Genomic DNA, 6,076 nt, shown 5'->3' with positions numbered 1-6,076 from the left:
TTGGCGCCTTTGAGGATTTTAAACACATTTATCAGGTCCTCTTGTAATCTTCTCTGGTCAAGTCGAAAAAGGTTCAGTTCCTCCAGCCCGCCAGTAAAGAACAGTCCCTTATGTCCCTGAATGAATCTTTCCATAATGTGATGAGCAAAAGTGGAAATAATATCCCAAATGGGGACTTACTTGTATAATATGCAGTTTGAACACAACTCTCTTGCTTCAAATTGACAAAAACCTTAATCATTAACTTTTAAGTAATATTTATTACTTTATAAGAAACCAAAACACTTTTTACAAAAACAGTTTTACAACGATTTTACTAGATGTAAAAGATTTTATTAAGCCATCTACATTCAAAACATAGACCTAGAGATGTGAAGCAGTCAAAACTTTTAAAAACAGCAGTTTTAAAAACTAAAGTGTAATTGTAGGACATGTCCACAAGGTGGAGTGATACAGTTATTTGCTGATGCGACAACACACGACGTATTTTACCCCTTTTTGCACATTGTTTAGGGTAATTCCGCGAGAAGATAGGAAGATTCGCTCTTCAAGGTCTTTGATATACTTAGATTTTCTCTGGAGCTGTTATATTTATTAATTATATGTGAAATAGAAGACCGTCTAAAACTAGTGTGAAGTGTCTAATTAGGCTTCAGTCCTGCTTGCTTCACTAAAGCGAATCAACAATTATTGGAAAAGATCTAGTTTATATGGTAAGTACCTTGTACATCCTTTACGGTGTGAGTTGCATGTTATAAAATTGTAAATTGATTTAAATTTTAGGTGAATATGAAAGAAATGTTAACATTGTGTATATTGAGTTGTATTGTCGCATATTCGTATTACTGTCGCTAGGTGGCACTGCGTTTCAACTATTTGAATTTATTACCTTTTTTACATGCCCCAAGAAGTAAATGAGGAAGTAATAGATTCATTCCATGCCGAAAAGAAAAGAAAGAAAACACAACGTTTCCGCCGTGGAGCCTTCATTCCATGTCCAAACCTGAAGAAGGCTCCACGGCCGAAACGTTGTGTTTTCTTTCTTCTCTTTTCAACATGGAATAAATCTATTACTAGTTCCTTTGCAGCCTAAGCATGCTGATGCAGCTACCCACCCAAGGAGTAAATGCCTAAAATATCCTTCTTGTTAACAGTAATATTTTTCAGATTCTGGAGTTAAAAGTGTAAAAGGTTTATAAAATTATTAAACACTGCAGTAATCAACTAAGTCGAAATTCTTTAAACAAGAATTTACTTAGAAAAAGTAATTTCCTAATTCTCTTATTGTTTGATTAAGCAAAGGACAATTCTCACTCTATGTATGCCTCAACGATTTAATAAAACTTAAAAGTATATAAAGAAAATATCTAGTATAGATTTTAAATATTAATCACACGGTTTTAGCATCATTTTGATTATTTGATCATTCCCTACTGTCTTGGTACATGAGTTCAGACAAACCTGACAAAATCCAGAAAGATAAATAAAGTCAAACACTCCATGTTCCATAAACAAAAGCAAAATGCTCCACTTACCAAGAGAAGAATACCTTTGTGCCTTTGACATGTTGGAGGCTGGAATGAATTAGGGCATTATTGCACTGGTCTGGTGTGCTCACAGCTAGCAGTTTCTAGCTCTGGAAAGGCTCTCACCAGACATGGTCCATGAGCGAAAGGTGACAATATGGTGGATTATGAGTCTCAATCCAAATCTGATGGGAAACCCCAAGAGTGATGGTCTGGGCAGGAGTATCTAGACACTACACAGCTGCACTTACAGCGCTTGATGGCTACCTGACTGTGTGGCGCTACATTGATCAAGTCATCAGTGTCATCCTGATGTTTCAGTAACCTGGTAGGACATCACACATCTTCGTGCTGCTCATGTAACGTACACTTTCGAGATGGAATGTTTAAAACCATTAATATTTCTTCCAATTGATTTTCACAGATGTCCTGCTGATTAGCCCTGTTGATGACAAATTAGACATGAATTTACCTTTATCACCTTCTGCAAAATTGCAGTGCACTTCCTACAAAGCATTTTGTCATTTTCCTGATATTGCCTTTGTAAATTTGAAGCATTTATGAGTGGTTTCTTCAGTACATATGTAAAATAATATATTATTTCCCCTATGTTGTTTAAACACAGATTGGACCTAAACTGTGACAAAGTATGCATAAGGGGCATTCTTGAAAAAGAGAACTGAAACAACACAGTAGATATTTCCAGTTAAATAAACACTGGTCCACCTCAAGCACCTAATAAAACACAAAAAGTCGAAGAGGACAGTGGGTGAACAGGTCTCACCTGTTGCTGATGTTTGTCATGAACTGCTGTCACATTGCCAGCGTTACTCAGAAGCACAAGGTGAAAATTACTGTGATGCTGCATGATTAAATCATCAGGTGATTTTCTTAGTTTAAGATGGGACACTGCTCTTTGAACAGATGTCACCCAGTAAATATGATCAAGAACAGAATATCAGAGTTAAAAAAGGAGGCCCAGTTAATTTTATCCTGTTCTGTAGTCTTTAGTGGGAAACCCTGACTCAAACAGTGTTGTGTGGTTAAAAGAAGCAAACACTAAACATGGTCAAAGTCGTTGTAAAGAGATACTAATAGGCTTTTTGACAGAACTCTGTCTTGCATGATTTCGGGATGTATCTGGGGAGACTGAGGTACTGAAATAACATTCAATATACTGTACAGCATGTCTCAAACCTTTGCCTCAGGTTGAAGAACAACAATCTGAATTTAACAAAGGTGAATTTGAGAAATTCAGCCACTTTCTTACCACAAATGAAAACATCTCTCCTGGCAAAAAATATAATCTCATGTAAAACAGGGTGGGTTTTGTTGTGCTGTCATTAGTGTAGAATTAATCTAGGCTGTGAGGTGAAAGGGGCTGTCAGTCCTGAAGGTGTTAGCAAAGTGTTATGTTAATTGCCTGTCACCATGTGTCTCTACAACTGTCAGGCAACCAATATAATGCAAAAGAACATTTTATTTATTATCTATAATTAAAAAGCAACCTTCTCTCTGAAAAAATGTAGTTACTTTGGCTTGTAGAAACTTAATTCTTAGGTGGGTAGCTGCGTCAGCATGCGTAGGCTGCAAAGGAACAAGTAATAGGTTTATTCCATGCTGAAAAAAAGAAGAAAGAGAACACAACGTTTCGGCCGTGGAGCCTTCTTCAGGTGTGAGAGAGACAGGGCAGTAGGCAAAGGTAAAGTAGCGGGAGAACAAAGTTGGGAGGGAGGAGGAGTGAGAGGCGGGAAAAGGGGACAGAAAGAGAGGCCAATCAAGAGGTGTGAAGTCAGAATGGGTGCAAAGAGGTGTGAAATGAAACTTCCAATGAATGGAGAAAATTTAAAAGAACAGTAGTCTGTCGTTAAGGGAAGGGAGAATGTGTGATCCTAGCTGCAGAATAATTTTAGTTTCGGTGGTCTTTCTGATATATGAGTTCGGAAAACCGTCTTTGAGAACACAGACGGAGAGATTAGAGTGGTCGTGGCCGTCAGAGGTGAAATGAGAAACAATGGGCTTGGAGAGATCTTTAATCTTCACAGCCCTGGCGTGTTCTCTGAAGCGGTCTCCGAGTCTCCTTCCTGTTTCTCCAATGTAGATGGCTGGGCATTTACTGCAAGAGATACAGTAAATAAGGTTGCTGGAGGTACAAGATGCTGTCTGGGTGATCCGGAATTGTCCTGAGGGGCCTTGAATGAGTGTGGTGGTGGCTGTGTACTTGCAGGTGATACAGCGAGTTCTGTTGCAAGGGAAAGTGCCAGGTGTGGATGGTTGTTGAGGGCGGTCAAGGGAGCTGTGAACAAGGAGGTTACGCAGATTAGGTGGTCGGCGATATGAGATGATAGGGCGATCAGAAAAGAGGGCCCCAATGGAGGGATCATCCTGTAGGATGGAAAAGTTGTGGTTAATGGTCCTGGGGATAGGAAGTGTGTTAGGGTGGTAAGGAAGCACCAAAGGAATGCGGTTGTTACGGCGGGAGTTCCTGATCGGGTTGATGGTCCGGGGGGTGTTTTTGGCTCGGGCAAGGGCCCTGTCAATCACACTGCTGGGGTATCCTCTGTTGATGAAAAATGAGTACATTTCGAGGGCTTGGTTCTCGAAGTCGATGTCGTCACTGCATAATCGTCGTAACCTAAGGAACTGTGAAAAAGGAAGAGAGTTTTTAGTGTGGTTGGGGTGGAATGAGCTGTACAGGAGGTAGCTGTGTGAATCCGTGGGTTTGTAATAAACTGAAGTGGACAGTCGGGGGTAGTTGATAGAGAAGTTGATGTCTAGAAACGGAAGAGTAGTGGAAGATATGTTAACCGTATATTTGAGGGACGGGTGGAAGTTGGTGAAATGGTGCAGGAAGAACTCAAGCTGATCGTTGGAGCATGTGGCAGCACCGACGCAGTCATCAATATATCGTTTGTAGAGGTCAGGGACATAGCCAGTGTAGGAAGCGAAGAAGCATTCTTCTACCCAGCTGACAAAATATTGGCATAGCTGGTTCCCATTCTGGTGCCAACTTAATTCTTATCTATCCTGACATATTAAGCCTTGTTCTATAAAATAATAAAGCTTAAAATAATGTCTGTGGCTCATTTAAAGATTTCTAGTCTTCATAGAGTTAAGTGTTGGAATTATGACTCACATGTTTGGTTTCAGAATTTCAGAAGGAATTTCTGGAGACTGTTCTTGCAGAATCTGCACCTAGCCTTGAATATTTATTTTTAAGCTTCTATGGTAGACAGCCAGACAGCAATTTTTACAGACATCTTCGACACCTGTCCTGTTTTGCTTGCTTGAGGGATCTGAGGAGCATTTTTATCACAATTATAGCCCAGTGACTGCTCAGGAGATGAAGGATTTCAGGAATAAGGAAATCACTGGAGGAGACGGGCATCTAGTCCTTCCTGTTGTTCCCTACATTTCACAAAGTCCTCCACAGGGGCACAGCCTCTGTTTACCTTAGTGCAGGAAGCAGGGGAGTTCATTAGCTGTGAAGGGCTGTGTATAATTAAGAATTTCAGTTTTAAGGATATAAAGATTTTACAGTATTCCAATGTTGTGGCTGGGTGTTGGTAGGATAACACCTGGTTCTTTTTTGTGTTTTTTTTACTGTCACATTCTAATTGATTGCCTTTTGATTACAAAGTTGATGTCACTTTGGATGAAATCATTCAGAAACAAGCCAAAGTTAAAGTGAGCTCAGTTTTGCATTTCCCACGGTAGTTCTTATTTGGAACTGAGATATCTCTAACTTTGGCTTTTACGTCTACGTCTACAATACCTGACACCCTTATACTTATTCTGATACTGTTTAATTGTCTACTTTTTTATAGAAATATTCTTATTTTTTTGAAGAACAATTTGGAACATATTAGGAATTCTGTTACCATAATCTTCTGATTGGTTTGAAAGAGTCAGGTACTCATACTTGAAGATTTCGTTTCTGTTTTGCTGGGGGGGTGTTTTGGTGTTGTGATCTGACTTCTGGACAGATGGAGAGGGTTGCTGTGGGAGGGATTCTGAAGTGATGTCCCCTGTTCTTCTTTGGGTTATTTTTTGCAAGAGGTTTTCTTGTTCTTGTTGTCTGAGGTGGAGTGGGAAATAGCGTTACCCACTTAAGGACTCAAGATTAAGGATATAGTTTCTCTCACTGTTATCAGTGTTGTCTCTCTGTTCTCATTTAGGAGCTACTACTCCTACTTTATACTCCTACTTCATATGTATATATATTTCATAGACAGATAACTTTGTTTATCATGTGTTACATTAGCTAACTTAAGCAACAAGGAATTTTCTGTTTTGCAGTCAAGGGTGAGAAACCTGACCTGACCTGACAAGTAATTTGTTTGGAAAATAAATTTTGTTAGTCCCAGTTCTGTATCTTTCTGAGTTTCAATATTTAGGTGTAGAAATGTATTTTTTACAGTACATGCCATTAAAGTATTCAACTAATAACATTCATAAATAGGTAGATACTGCCTTAAATAGCAAAGTAAATACAAATATATTTCACTAAGAACTTTTTAACAAAACCTTTCTTCTTCTTTTACATGAAA

The sequence above is a fragment of the Atractosteus spatula genome, chromosome 1, assembly GCF_055471065.1.
Source record: "Atractosteus spatula isolate fAtrSpa1 chromosome 1, fAtrSpa1.hap1, whole genome shotgun sequence".
Lineage (NCBI taxonomy): Eukaryota > Metazoa > Chordata > Actinopteri > Semionotiformes > Lepisosteidae > Atractosteus > Atractosteus spatula.
The sequence above is the reverse complement of the archived record's forward strand: the minus strand, read 5'-3'. Positions refer to the sequence as shown.